Source organism: Salvelinus fontinalis, chromosome 23 (genome assembly GCF_029448725.1).
Source record: "Salvelinus fontinalis isolate EN_2023a chromosome 23, ASM2944872v1, whole genome shotgun sequence".
In the NCBI taxonomy this organism is placed as follows: Eukaryota; Metazoa; Chordata; class Actinopteri; order Salmoniformes; family Salmonidae; genus Salvelinus; species Salvelinus fontinalis.
Genome location: NC_074687.1, coordinates 29,697,290 through 29,712,919, shown reverse-complemented (window position 1 = coordinate 29,712,919; position 15,630 = coordinate 29,697,290). Strand labels below are relative to the sequence as shown.

The 15,630-nt window shown below is 45.5% G+C and overlaps 1 protein-coding gene across 1 annotated transcript in view; it reads right to left on the bottom strand.

Annotated features, from left to right (window-relative positions):
- The window catches only part of gli2a (GLI family zinc finger 2a), a 106,110-nt gene extending 90,723 nt beyond the window's left edge, over positions 1 to 15,387 (bottom strand). Inside the window, exon 1 of the mRNA XM_055878368.1 lies at positions 14,955 to 15,387. The gene's annotated coding sequence lies outside the window, so the exon portion shown is untranslated. The remainder of the gene's footprint in view (positions 1 to 14,954) is intronic.
- Between the last annotated feature and the right edge of the window lie 243 nt (positions 15,388 to 15,630).

Genomic DNA, 15,630 nt, shown 5'->3' with positions numbered 1-15,630 from the left:
TAGAAACATTTCGCTGCACCTGCGATAACATCTGCAAAATATGTGTACGCGGCCAATAACATTTTATTTGATTAATATTTTATAGGAACATCTGGCTGACAACCCATTAATCACAGTTGTTTTCTGCTTTTAAATCAAGTCGAGTATTGGTTTATCAATTACCCTTCCCTATCACAAATACAAATTAAGCTCCAAGTTGTGAATTTAACAGACAAAAGCTTGTTCTGTTAAGTCCATTATAAAAAATGTAAGGCTTGGATCTTAGTGTACTGTAAGCTTGGGTTATAGAGCTAGAAAGTGTGTTGCTGGGATAGAAGCGAAGTGGCCCCAACTTCACCCCCATCCCACCCCCCCACAGCTCCACCATGCAGGTCTCGCTAGCTGCCCTATCCTTCCCTCCCCTCCATCAGTCCCTGAAGACTGGGCCTATCTGCCCCTGTCAGGGTGTCAGGCTCTGACAGGACAGTACAGGTGTCAGGAACTGAACAGACAGATGGAGGACGAGGAGAACAAACAACAAGAGGCCGTTTCTTCTTCTTCTTTTCCCCTTCTTCTGGTTGGCTGGTCAGCCTAGTGCAGCGTGCCAACAGAATCACGGCACCCCGGCCCCCTCCACCCCACAGTACTAGAGGCAGAAGACTCTACGGTGCTGGGTGGTGTGGATAATCCCCTTTACCAGACCCCCAGCCCCCCTTCTTGAATTTGTCCCTCTGCTGCCCCATTCCCAATACCACACCTCTCAGTGAGCGAGTCTGAGCCTGGCCAAGGCTGGGTCCTGGGATAGTAAAAAGCAGCTTCTTCCATCCATACTCTACTGTGCACTAACTACAATGAGAGAAGGCTTTTCGTGTTGTCATTCCCTGCCTCTGCTCAAGGTCCTCTAGTCCTGTTTTTATCATACTGCATTACACAAGTTTATTTTTCAAAAGCCATAAACAAGTTGTATACATGTTACTTCATGCACATTGTCATTATAGCGTTTCTGAGTGAGACAATCAACAGGAAACAAAGGCGTGTGTAACAGCCCATTAGAGGGAAAAGCATGAGGACGGGAGCAACCACCGCAAACAAGTGAGAGGAGACCCAGATATTGTACTTCTGCTCCATTATGAACCCTTCCTTGTCCTGAACAATGGTTATGTGACACTATGTCCCAAATGGCACCCTATTCTCTATGTAGTGCACTACTTAGGGAATAGGATGTAATTTAGGACAAAACCTGATACTGCCAGCCTTTACTTAGCTAGATGGATCACCAGGACGTGCCACTTAACCACAACAAAGCCTTAAAACAGCACAGAGATGTAGCGGACAACTACCCTCTCTCTGCTCTCTCACACACACACGCTCGCTCTCTCTCCCTTCCTTAAGTCTCTCGATCCCTTGATCTCTACACTCTTAATCTCAATTATTCTCCCTTTCTTTCTCTCTCTCTCCCCATTGCTTTTGTTTGGAGACCTGGTGTGTGTTTTTCTTAGCGCCTCATTCAATTTCAAGTGTCTCCCTCTCTTCCATTTCCGTTTAACATCTCTTCTTTCACCAACACTGAAAGGAATGCAAACAGACATCAAAGACAGCTCTCTTATTTGAAGATTCTCAGACTCCTCTCTGCACTCCTTTTCCTATCTCATGATGATGATGCTGGTATGATACTCTCTCTCTCTCTCGCCCTCTCGCCCTCTCTCTCTCTCTCTCTCTCTCTCTGCAACCTGCCATTACAAAAACTCTCCCCTGTCCTGGCCTTAACAGAGTACAGTGAATGAACATAGTCATTCAGCTAAACCAAAATCCAACCCATTTCCTCCTCCACCGGCTAATTCAGACAAAATACAGCTGTTTTATTTTCCATTGCATGGCCAGACCTAACCTAACTGCCTTGGCCAGACCGATGCTTCCTTCTGACTTTGTGACATACAGCACCATCAAAACACCTATAATTGAATCCTCTTTTCACTTACCAACAGTTTCCCCTCCAAGTTCGCAACTGTGCATTTACTCTGGCTAACCTTAGCAATGATTTTACCACAACAACATAATGGTTTAGGCCTAGGTATCTCCTCCCTTTAGACCCACACACTGTTGAACATGAAATTGGTCTATCCTATTTACTATTGTTCTAACTAGACGTTGCACTTGTGCCCAGTGTATTCTGCATGCCCTCTGGACCCAGAGGACATGTGGCGTTACAGGACATTACTCACTAAAACCCACAGAGTACTTACAGTACTTATCTATCAGCAGGACAAACAGCTCAGATTGTTCTCTCTCTCTCAGGGGTAACATCTGGGGTCAAGGCACTCACACAGTGTGTTATTCTCAGTACTAACCTCTTCAATCGTAATAACTCAATCCCACTGCATGTGGTGGTTTGGTCATCTGGAGGTCTCACACAGTGAGTTATTCTCAGTATAATCTACCTCTTTATTCGTAATAATTCAATCACACTGCTACAGTGGTTTGGCTAGTGATGAGCCCCTGTATCATTTATGTGGTTTTGTCACGCCCTGACCTTAGAGATCCTTTTTATGTGTCTATTTTGGTTTGGCCAGGGCGTGAGTTGGGGTGGGCATTCTATGTCTGGTGTTCTATGTTTTGTTTTTCTGTGTGTTTGGCCGGGTGTGGTTCTCAATCAGAGGCAGCTGTCTATCGTTGTCTCTGATTGAGAACCATACTTAGGTAGCCTTTTTCCACCTGTTTGTTGTGGGTAGTTGTTTTCTGTTTTGTGTTGTTGCACCAGATAGAACTGTTTTGTTTCGTTCACTCTCTTTGTTGTTTTTGTTGTTTCAGTGTTCAGGTTATTTATTAAATTATAATGAACACTTACCACGCTGCGTTTTGGTCACCTTCTTTCCAGGACGATCATTACAGAACTACCCACCACCAAAGGACCAAGCAGCGTGGTGGAATGGACTCCTGGACATGGGAGGAAATCTTGGACGGCAAGGGACCCTGGGCACAGCCGGGAGAGTATCGCCATCCTAAAGAGGAGCTGGAGGCAGCTAAAGCGGAGCGGCGACGATACGAGGAGTTGGCTCGAGGAAACGTGCACGAGAGGCAGCCACATACATTTCTTTGGGGGGGCACACGAGAGTCAGGTAGGAGAGCCTACGGAGTCAGGTAGGAGAGCTGAGCCAACTCCCCGTGCTTACCGTGGCGAGCGTCGTACTGGTCAGGCACCGTGTTATGTGGTGGAGCTACAGGGGGGATCCAGCCAGGACGAGTTGTGCTAGCTCTGCGCTCGAGACCGCCAGTGCGCCTCCACGGTCCAGTGTATCCGGTGCCTCGGCCAAGGAAGAGGCCTCCTGCATGTCTCCCCAGCCTGGTGAGTCCTGTGTCTATGCTAAGCCCTAACCCTCCTGCATGTCTCCTCAGCCTGGTGAGTCCTGTGCCTTCTCCCAAAGCAAAGCCTCCAGTGATGATCCGTGGCACGAAGCCTCCAGTGATGATCCGTGGCACGAAGCCTCCAGTGATGATCCGTGGCACGAAGCCTCCAGTGATGATCCGTGGCACGAAGCCTCCAGTGATGGTCCGTGGCACGAAGCCTCCAGTGATGGTCCGTGGCACGAAGCCTCCAGTGATGGTCCGTGGCACGAAGCCTCCAGTGATGATCCGTGGCACGAAGCCTCCAGTGATGATCCGTGGCACGAAGCCTCCAGTGATGATCCGTGGCACGAAGCCTCCAGTGATGATCCGTGGCACGAAGCCTCCAGTGATGATCCGTGGCACGAAGCCTCCAGTGATGATCCGTGGCACGAAGCCTCCAGTGATGATCCGTGGCACGAAGCCTCCAGTGATGATCCGTGGCACGAAGCCTCCAGTGATGATCCATGGCAAGAAGCCTCCAGTGATGAGCCATGGCACGAAGCCTCCTGTGTGTCTCTCCACTCCAGTGACGCCCTTCAGTCCGGAGCCTCCAGCGACGATCCCCAGTCCGGAGCCTCTAGCGACGATCCCCAGTCCGGAGCCTCTAGCAACGATCCCCAGTCCGGAGCCGCCAGCGACAATCCCCAGTCCGGAGCCGCCAGCGACAATCCCCAGTCCGGAGCCGCCAGCGACAATCCCCAGTCCGGAGCCTCCAGCGACAATCCCCAGTCCGGAGCCGCCAGCAACGATCCCCAGTCCGGAGCCGCCAGCAACGATCCCCAGTCCGGAGCCGCCAGCAACGATCCCCAGTCCGGAGCCGCCAGCAACGATCCCCAGTCCGGAGCCGCCAGCAACAATCCCCAGATCGGAGCCGCCAGGGTCGCCCTCCTGTCCGGAGCCGCCAGAGTCACCCTGCTGTCCGGGGCCCACTGCAAGGGTCCCCAGTCCGGGGTCGGCGGCAAGGGTCCCCGCTCCAAAGGCGCCACCTAAGTGGGCCATGACTAAGGTGGAGCGGGGTCCCCGTTCCGCGCCAGAGCCGCCACCGCGGATAGATGCCCACCCAGACCCAGACTTTGTTGTTTTTGGTTGTTTCAGTGTTCAGGTTGTTTATTAAATTATAATGAACACTTACCCCGCTGCGTTTTGGTCACCTTCTTAAGGGACGATCGTTACAGGTTTTCATCTCATTCTACACTCAAGATAGCATGTGTAATGCACATTTTCTCTCCCTCTCGCTCTCTCATATATTGTACAAAAATAAGTGTGTTGTCTTACTATAACATGTGATTTGATTTATTTTAATTCAAACAAAAGCAACATCTCCAACCATTCTGTTTAGTTTCAAAATCTGAGTTGATTTAGTCTATTTTCCAAGCCTTTCCAGGGGCCATGTTTCACATTAGTCCTATTAGGTTGATGGCACACGGAGATGTCTCTGTTAAACAAGACAAGCTGGGGTTAAGACAAAGGCACATTCTAGATGGGTGAATCACTGTCTTCAGAAAAACATACACTCCTGCAAACCTTTGAAGCCCTGGTTTAAAAAGGGCACATGTTTAAATATGGCGAAAAAAGACCTGGGAGCCTTCATTAGTCATGTGCCTGACTCAGATCCAGGAAGGAATATCTGTTGTGTGATATGTCATATAGATAGGCATCCTCCTGGTCAATGAACCGGGAAAGGAAACTATTACCTTAACATGTTCACAAAGGAAGATTGAGTGAACCAACAGTAGATTGAGAAATTTGAGCACAAACGCTAGAGGAAGGCCAGACTAACAGTTGAAGAGAAACAGTGAAAGGTAGTGTGGATTCCCAGGCTAGGAAAATACTACTATTACTGCTGTAACATGTTCACATAGGAAGCCTGAAAGAACCGGCAGTTGACTATATACCCTATTCACGATAAGTGCACTCCTTTTATCCAGAGCTAAGTCAAATGTAGTGTACTACATAAGAAATAGGATGCTATTTTGGATTTTGTCTATGAGAAAACTAATTTTGTACACACATACAGTCAATGACTGGGGTCCACTAGATCCTGTGTCCTGTTCTTAGTAACTGGGAAGCAATCAGTCAGTCCCGCAGAGACCATGTTTCTCCAGTGAGCCCCATAATGAAAAGATCTACACAGAAAGAAAAGCCATGTGGATGAGCTGTTCCCTGTTACCCACCCTCCTCACCACCACTCCCTGCTAGTAAATTTAATATCCTGTGGTTAATCTCTTTGTCTCCTGACCAATAGAAAACAGATGTGGAGACTCACACACAGCCTACACACAATCACCCAAGGAATTTCCTAACTGTTGGTTATTTAACTTCTGCTTCATGTTCGCTAACAGTGATCATTTCAATTTATCTCTATGTAATTACATAGGGGTTTGTGTGTTGGGGAGGTTTTTGTTATGTAATGCTCTGGCCATGCAGTAACAAGCACATTTGGGCACTTTATCAAGTTGTGTCATGTATGGTCAATGAAGTGGTCATCTGCTCAAGACAGGTGATCCCCTTGTCTTCCCTTCCAGAGGACAAACCAAAGATGCTCATATAATTCTATGGGCGAAACCCCCAGCTCAGATCAGCTGTCGTTTGTGCCACATTGCAGAGTTGTCTTCTTTCTCCCAGTAGCATTTGGGGCCTGGTAATTTATCCTAAATGTGTTGTTAGCACTCACTCTCAACAGTTACAGCTGTCAATACCCTCACTAGGCCCCTTAGTCCATGGTGGGTGGTGTGGGCGGTATGGTGTGTAGCGTATGTGTGCATCCCTTTCAATCAAAGTTAGCAAAAATCTAAAGTTGCCATTTGTCGTTCTAAGTTTGTCTATCTAATGGTGACATCCACATTGTTATTACAAGAGATTATCATTCCAGTATAAGTGCTTTTGAAACTAGACTGTATCTCTGTAGTGAGTGCGTGTTTGTGTGTGTGGTGTGAGTCGTCAGTGTATCAGCTGTTTCTCAGATCGGATGCCTTGGTGACAAGAATGGGACAGCCCTGGCTGTTGTCTGTGTGTGTGGGGGGTCAGAGCTCTGTACCACCAGCTGCCCAAGCACACTAAGAAGTGAGAAGAGATTACTTTACTTTATCAGTTGTCAGAATGTGTCCATCTTTTACAAGCGATGATTCAAAAGCATTGAGACCTCACAACTTTGAGGTATAAAGATCAGCCACCCACACGAGCAGGCAGTAGTAGGCAGTTTAACACCGCAAGTGACTTTATTACATTTTACAATCTCTGCAATTTAAGGAACTTCCACACTTCTCCATACTGACAAAGGGGAGCTATGTGTAGAAGAGGACAGACCAATCACCTCTTTTTGTCACATGCTTCGAAGGCAACAGGTGTAGACACAGTGAAAGGATTACTTACTGGTCCTTTTCCAGTTATTCAGAGTTAAGAATGACATGTTTATTTCATTTATTGTTTTAATAGTGAAACAGTGAATAACGAATAGAAATAACAAGTTAATAATAACATGGTTATATACAGGGAGTACCAGTACCGAGTCGATGTGCAGGGGTACGAGGTAATTGAGGTAGCTGTGTACTGTACATATAGGTAGGGGTAAAGTGACTAAGCAACAGGATAGATAATAGACAGTACCAGAAGCATATGTGCAAAAAAGTTAGTGAGTTAGTGAAAAAATGGGTCAATGCAGTAGTCCGGGTAGCCATTTGATTTGCTATTTAGCAGTCTTGTTTAGAAGTCTTATGGCTTGGGGAATTCTTATGGCCTGTTGGTTCCAGACTTGGTACATTGGTACCACTTACTGTGCGGTAGCAGAGAGATCAGTTTGTGGCTTGGATGGCTGTAAACTTTGACAATTTTTGGGGTCTTCCTCTGACACCGCCTGGTATAGAGTTCCTGGATGGCAGGGAGCTCGGCCCCAGTGAAGTACTGGGCCATACCCACTACCCTTTGTAGCGCCTTGCGGTCGGATGCCAAGCGGTTGCCATACCAAGCACTGATGCAGCCAGTCAAGATGCTCTCAATGGTACAGCTGTAGAACTTTGAGGATTTGAGGGCCCATGCCAAATCTTTTCAGTCTCCTGAGGAGGAAGAGGCGCTGTCATGCCCTCTTCACAACTGTGTTGGTGTGTTTGGACCAATATAGGTCCTTAGTGATGTTGACACGAGGAACTTGAAACTCTCGACCTGCTCCAACTACAGCCCCATCGATGTGAATGGGGGTGTGCTCAGCCCTCCATTTCCTGTAATCCACGATCAGCTCCTTTGTATTACTGACGTTGAAGGACAGGTTGTTGTCCTGGCACCACACTGCCAGGTCTCTGACCTCATCCCTTTAGGCTGTCTCATCATCGTCGGTGATCAGGCCTACCACCGTCGTGTTGTCGGCAAACTTAATGATGGTGTTGGAGTCGTGCGCGGCCACGCTGTTGTACAGGAGGGAACTAAACATGCACCCCTGAGGGGCCCATGTTTTCAGGGTCAGTGCGGCAGCTGTGTTGTTGCCTACCCTCACCACCTAGGGGCAGCCCGTCAGGAATCCAGGATACAGTTGCAGAGGGAGGTGTTCAGTCCCAGGGAGCTTCAAGGGCAATATGGTGTTGAACACTGAGCTGTAGTCAATTAATAGCTTTCTCAGGTATTTGTTCCTTTTGTCCAAGTGGGAAAAGGCAGTGTGGTTTGCAATAGAGATTGCGTCATCTGTGGCATTGGAGAGGGTCCAGGGCGTCTGGGATGATGGTGTTGATGTGAGCCATGAACAGCCTTACAAAGCATTTCATGATGCGAGTGCTAAGAGTCATAGTCATTTAGACAAGTTACCTTGGCATTCTTGGGCACAGGGACTATGGTGGTCTGTTTAAAACATGTAGGTATGTTGTGAAGACACTTGCCAACTGGTCAGTGCATGCGTCCTGGTAATCCATCTGGCCCTGTGGCCTTGTTAATGTGAATTTGTTTTAAGGTCCTATTCACATAGGGTACAGAGAGTGTGATCACACAGTTGTCCGGAACAGCTGATGCTCTCACGCATGGTTCAGTGTTTCTTGCCTCGAAGCAAGCATAGAAGGCATTTAGCTCATCTGGTAGGCTCATGGCACTGGGGAGCTCGTGGCTGGGTTTCCCTTTGTAATATGTGATAGTTTTCAAGCCCTGACACATCCAACGAGCATCAGAACCGGTGTAGTACGATTCGCTCTTAGTCCTGTATTGATGCATTGCTTATTTGATGGTTTGTCGGGATTTCTTCTAAGCGTCCGTGTTAGTGTCTCGTTCATTGAAAGTGGCAGTTTTAGCCTTTAGCTCAGTGCGGATGTTGCCTGTAATTCTGGTTGGGATATGTACGTACGGTTACTGTAGGATGACGTCGTTGGTGCACTTATTAAGGAAGCCGGTGACCGATGTGGTAAACTCTTCAATGCTATCGGATGAATCTCAGAACCTATTCCAGTCTGTGCCAGAGAAACAGTCCTGTAGCTTAGCGTCCGCTTCATCGGAGCACTTTCGTATTGAGCGTGTCACTGGTACTTCCTGTTTGAGTTTTTGCTTGTAAGCAGGAATCAAGAGGATAGAGTTATGTTCCAATTTAGAAATGGAGTACAGAGAAGAGCTTCGTATTTATCTCTGTGTGTGGAGTAAAGGTAATCTAGAGTTTTTATCCCTCTAGTTGCACAGGGGACATGCTGGTAGAAATTAGGTAAAACGGATTTCTGTTTTCCTGCATTAAAATCACCAGCCACTAGGAGCACTGCCTCTGGGTGAGCATTTTCTTGTTTGCTTATGCCCTATACAGCCCTATGAGTGCGGTCTACAGCTTATCAAGAGGTATTTTAACTCAGCCGAGGAGAACCTCAAGACTTTTATGCCATAACTGCCTGCTGATGCAACCCTGACCAGCACACATCGTGCAACGGCATTGTATTTGACAGTCTTATATGTTTCCAGTTACATTCAAAGAGAAAACGAAGACAAAGGCAGCATGTACACATACAATCATCATATCATCCCGTCCTGTTCTCTCTCTCTGTAATGAGAGGATTCCAAGACAAGAGTAACCTCAACCTGGACTGAACCCAGAACCAGTCTTGTTCTGAGTCAGAGAGAGGCCGATGCAATGGCGGCAGGCAGACAGCAAGTGGTCATGTGTTTGGGAGGGAGGAGGGGTAGAAGAAGGGGAGAGATTGCTAAAGACTGCCACATGGTTTCTTAGCAAGCAGCTCAATGCTTTCAATGCTTTCAGCTCGTCTCCCAGTCTATTACAGAGGAGTCTGTGGCCTGGCTGAGAGTCAAGGAGTTAATATTTCTCATTATATGAAACGTAATAAGAAGAGCCTAGCCAGCCAACCGCTCAGCCCCTCAGCCCCTATGGGCAAGTCAACTTTGCTTTGTAGCTATGGGAGGCCTTCGGATAAATCACAACTTACAACTGACTCTTCTCGCCTTTCTCAAAACCCCAATGTTGGAAGCACAAACAGAGCATGCATGCACAGCACACACACACACTGTTGAATGTGCTGCGTGTGCTGCCAGTGCCTCTTGCTGCATCAGATTAAAGCCGACGGCAAACATTCAAGACAATGCTGCATTGTCTGGGAGTCCATGTCAGTCTTAAGAACAACCAACACAATGAATCTGTTCATTCATTGGCAATGGAGAGGAAGATAGGAGAAGACACAGTGGTGTTAATAATGCTACTCTGCCTGGGCTGCTGCCAGCTACAGTGGAAGAAGGTTTCCCTGATGTAACAGAAGATCAAGTTTTACTCTAGCTAACCCGCTATAGGAGGTAATTAGCAGCAGGATCAAGGCAACCCCCTCAGATGAGCCACGATGAGCTCAGGTCTCTCCAAGAACTAAGAAGATCCAGGCACAGGCACATGGTTCAGCTACATTTTGGTGCCAGTGCACCAGAAAATCTTGACTAGTAGTGTATTGGTAACATGGGATGTAATACCAATGCAACCAGTCATTTTTTAAGCCATGCAGCGGGTTGAGCAAAGTTGGCCTGTCCAGTTGTGGTTTTTGCTGTGCTAGTGCATAGCTCTGCAGCTTAAACCCAATGGTTTATTTTAGGGTGAAGTAATTAAATAAATGTTGTGTCATCCCCTCCACAAGCTGGACAACTTCCTTTGGAGAACTCTGGCAGGGGGCTGGGTACCATGTCAAGATGTTCTGGTGTTGACACATATAACAACGTGTAAATAGTATACGTTATTTAATCTGTTGAAGTTTCATTCCGTCCTCCCTCAGAGAACAGCTTGGACATGTAAAGGTAGGCTGAGACTACAGAGTCATGGAGTCCAGAGGCCCCAAAGTGGCACACTATTCCCTACGTAGTGCACTTCTTTTGACCAGGACTCTGGTCACAACTAATGCACTATAAAAGAGAATAGGGGCCATTCTGGACACTCCCTTGAAGTCCAAAAGCCCCCAAAATATCCCCACTTTAGTGCCTGTCATGGTGATTGACTGGGACAATTTGGTGAAATAAATGGGTAGGCCTAGAGGAAATAGATCATTAGGCCTTGTTGCGTGACTAACAGAAACCTGGAAATAGTGTTTCCTCGAGAGAAACCAGCTCATTCATAATTGTAGCCTAGCTTCTTGCCTTTTGATGAGGGGGACTCACTGTGCCTGCCGCCTCGCATGATTGATGACATCAATCGCGATGGAAGGAGGTTGTCAGTGATTTTACCTTACAGTACTTAAATGGCTAGTTAAAACCACATCGGGCTCGCTCCTTTACTTCTACAATGACATATGGCTTTTACAAAGAACTAGGCCATACCGGTTTCCCATTTTCTTTTGATAACAGAAGTCAATTCTCTCAACCCAATGAGACCTCACTTTATATGTGACTGTGTGTCTCATTCATGGCTGGCACTATGAGATGGAGAAGGGGACGAGGTCGGATCTAGTGCTCACTCCTAGCCAACCCTGTAGGAGATGTAGAGGGGGATGAGGGGACAAGGCCAGGCAGAGCAGGCTGAACTGCACTCTCTCTCCCAGACCGGATATCATGTGATCCTATTTAACCCCAGACACTTGAGAGAGAATGAGCCGGATGCCTCGAGGGTGTGGGACAACAGCCACTAAAAAGCCTTGATTGTGTCCTCTTGCCATCCAAGCCAACGCAGAGAGGAACTCAAACAGGGACCCTGAAAATAAATGAATGTAGCTACTCTGCCGGCTGCTGGCACTTTAGTCGTCTCTGTGTTTCTCCCCACTTCCCACTTTGCACCCCCATCTCAAGTACAGGCTCGTTGTAAGAAGAGCAAGGCGCGGCCGACTAGACTAACTCATCACATAGCTGTCTTTTTACAGCTCCCTAAATGGCCATTAAATTCCCACCAATTGAGCTCCAGACATGAGTGTACTTCAGCCACCCTCCACAGCTCCCCCCGGGCTGGGTTGAAGGAAGGCTGCAAGGTCCTGCTAGACACCCAGTATTGTCCCACAGGCTCAAAGTGGTGTCTCTGATAAGTCTAGAATGATAAAGCTCTTTTCACTCCATAGCAACCACTCGTTGTACAAAATGTCAGGGATATACTTCATGTAGATAAAAGGGAAATAGTGTTGACCTCAATAACGTGTTCCAAAACATACAGCAGGCCTAACAAGTTGGGAAGTTGGCATGTTAATTTTCCTTAACAATAATGGAAAGATGAAAATACATTTTAAATGCACTGTAGGGCACTTTGGATACAATTCAACCATCCATATTTTCCCTGTATCTAAACTGTGTGGTTTAAAATCATAATGGCCTAATATAACCATGTATTTTGGCAATCAAAACAAGCACATAATTGTGGGAAAGCAGCCTTCTGGAAAACATGTCATCTATGGAGAGATGAACCAGCTAAGGTTCTCTTACAAGCACAACAACAATTATTTCCTAAGCACAACAATTTTCTAAACTTAATAACTGAAATACTGACCTTTCTCTAGATTACAGAGCAGTTAAAGAAATGCTCCGGTACGTTGGCGACTACTAAGTAAATTTTTTACCTCCCGCTTTGGGCTGGATGTGTCAATGTGTAGTTCATACATGCATAATCTAGGAGCAGATTTACCTCAATTAGCACAAAATCCCTAGTTTGAAAGCAATTGTTTTTCTGAAACCTATGCTGTGCCATTTTCCCTACATTTTCCCCCACGTGGGTCAGCCCCCTAGCAATTCGAGTTCAACCAATGAGCTTCAGCCCCTTGCTATATGAGTGACAGCTAGCATCTGCTGGGTACCCAAAAACTGGATGTTGCGGTTTTCAGGGGAAATAGAAAGAGAGCCTTCTGCTTTTGGACATTAACAAGGTGATTTAATCTGTATTAGTTATTAATCTGTAATAGTTGTGACTGAAAATAATATATATCATCTGTCCCGGACATGTAAAAATGTAAAAAAATAAATAAAAAAAGAATGTAATCAATGCAAATGTGTATATAAAATCCAATGCTTGGAAAAATATATTTGTAACAACATACAGACAGAGAGAAATTACGTGGTGTCGCACATCTGCACATACAGTGTGTGACGTAGTACGCAATTTTCAGGGACCACTTTTGGCTTGTGAGTGCTACTTTCAGAAACTGGCTAAAAAGTATACAAAAGTACCAGAGAATCCCTTTAAGTTTAAAGGGGACTGCAATCTAGGAATACCATGCAGTGGTAAATGAAATGGCTTTATTAGTACAGTACAGTGTCTTAGCTCACTGAGGTGAGAGATGAGGTGAGAGAGTGAGAGAGAAAGAAGAAGACCCTGTTATTTTCTAAACTTTTGAGATCTCTCCATAGGGGGGGTGTTATTTTCCTCTTCTCCCTTCTGCACGCTAGACTTCATCGGTATTTGTCTTTAAAAAAGCCTCCCCTCCCATCCTTTCCCTTTCCAGTATTCGGTTCATTACATTTTCCACAGACTTCCAGAGAAGAAAAGGAGAAGATCAATAAAGTGGGTCTAGCTGTGGAGAGACGTGTGAAAGAGAGAAACGGGGGGAAACGGGGAACGGGGAAACAGAAAAGAGGGAGGCTGGATCTGGCTCAGGAGATGAAAGTGACATCGCCACCATGGGTTTCAGAGCCCAGAGAAGGGAGCCCCAGGCAGGGTCTGAATAAGCTGAATAGCCCCATCATTTCTTTACATCCTTTCACTCTCCCTGGGTCTGACTGCTAGAACTCTTCATTCAGCACAATGGTAAATGCACTAAACCTTTTTTCTTATGCTAATGATCCCTCCAACTGCATGGGCATCATCATATTAAATTAAAAACACACTCATGGTGCATGCACAGAGATACACACCATGCGCAACGCAGAAATGCACACCACCAAAAATGCTTTTGGAAAAAGTCAGATTTTTCCTGAAACATTGGTTCTCTCTTACTTTTTTCTTACTCTTAATAATTTCTGTAATTTCACTGTTTTCTTTTCACTTCATTCTCTAGAAAAACTCATATTGTTCCTTTGTAAAACCCTGCAGTTTCAACATAAAATAACTTTAACATGACTTTCATCAGATTTAACATTGAGTTGATGAAAGTCACTGATTAAGGAATTTATTCTACCTTTAAGCTCTATCCTATGAAATGACACACAACCCTAAAACCAGTTGTTCTGTAACTGATCTGAGACCAAAGCAAGGAAGAAAATGGTGCTCATATTATTAGTTCAGGCGTGAGCCTAGGGATTATTAGCACACACTCTAGATGAGTAAAAGCCAAGCGCAAATATAGGTGTTTTTACCCAGCACAAAAGCATCAAGTGTTTGTTGATTACTCAGGCTACAGTGCAAACAAGCTAACTGAGAATCTTTCAACAATAAGTAGGCTACACAACTCCTACTGACCAGGGAGATCCAAGAAGGTGGCCTTAATTCTACAGCATGCCAAGCACTTGAAGCATTTATTTTTTAAATCTTTATTTGCAAGTGTTTAAATGAGAGGGATCTTGAAATAGTCTGTACACATAGTGAAGTGAGAGCCTCCTGAGCACCTACCTATCACTTTCTTCGACACTATCAACTTGTAGCCACTACCTTAAGTTGGAATGTAGCCTGTGCAATATTTGTCTATCAGAATGCACAAAAAATGATGATCGACAATAGAACAATATTTGAAAACACAAACCTTCTAAAGGTTATAGGCTCTCACAATGAGTCCTTCAATCTCAACCATAAAAAAATATGCACAAAATGTATTGCAAAATAAAAGTTATTGTTTACACTGAACTTTGAACAAACTTTTGGGATCATAGTTAAAGATGGTGAGTGATCACAATAGCTCTACTGCTCTGAGGCATTTTGTAGGACTGTAGGAATGGCGCTGCAGCTTTCTGATCACATCTCTTCAACTTTGGATCAAGTTGCAGGACAGAATTGTTTAGAGTCCTATGTAAAATAATTTCAAAGTGCAAATGAGATGTGGAGTTACCCCAAACCCCTTCAGTCCTTGACACGCAATATTAAACTGTGACTGCAGGATAGTGGTTTAAGTTTAAACACATATTACATTCAACATCAAGAGTTGTCAAATAAGAAAATAAGAACAATTGGAATTGTAAAATGTATCCAAATCAATGTGCGGTGGTGTAAGCTGTCATCTAGGCTACACCACAATAAAAACTTTTCTTACCTTGAATGATTTATTTAGACCCTGTTCTCTTGTTCACTTTGTCCGATGATTCTCCGCAAAGAATCCGGGAACTATAGTACTGAAACTCTACTTTTTCAATCAAAACCGCTTGGACAGGATATGTCCCTTTGAAAAAAATCCATTGAGGTGCACTTCAAGAAAAGTTTGAAATTCTACTCGAAATTACGGGCACTGCATCCCTCGGATAACAAATTTAATTCGGAGGGGCGCATTTATACTCGCATCTAACTTTTACAATCCATCATCTTCAAGCAGTAAAGTTCTCACTCCCTTTTGCGCTTTTTCATATGAAAGCGCATTGCGTGTTTTCGCTGAAAGACTCGATTTTAATCGACAGTTGTTCTAGACATGCGGTGGTGAGATCTTCAGGCTGATCTGTTTTCAATCCGATCCCCTCTTTCTCTCCCTCTACTCTCACCCCCCCACCTCCTCCCTGCTCCCTGTTGAGTTGGGCCATTTGCTGCTCCAGATGGGCCGGGCTAACTCAATCCAACAGTTGGGTTTCGGGAAAAGTTAGATAAAGTTTAATTATTGTTCGATTTCACGGACAGAACGTTTTGTGGGAGGACAGTTTTTGTCAGAGACACTTGGGTTATTCATTTGAGAATACGATATCATTTCAATTTATTAGTATATCACCCACCGAACCCCACCC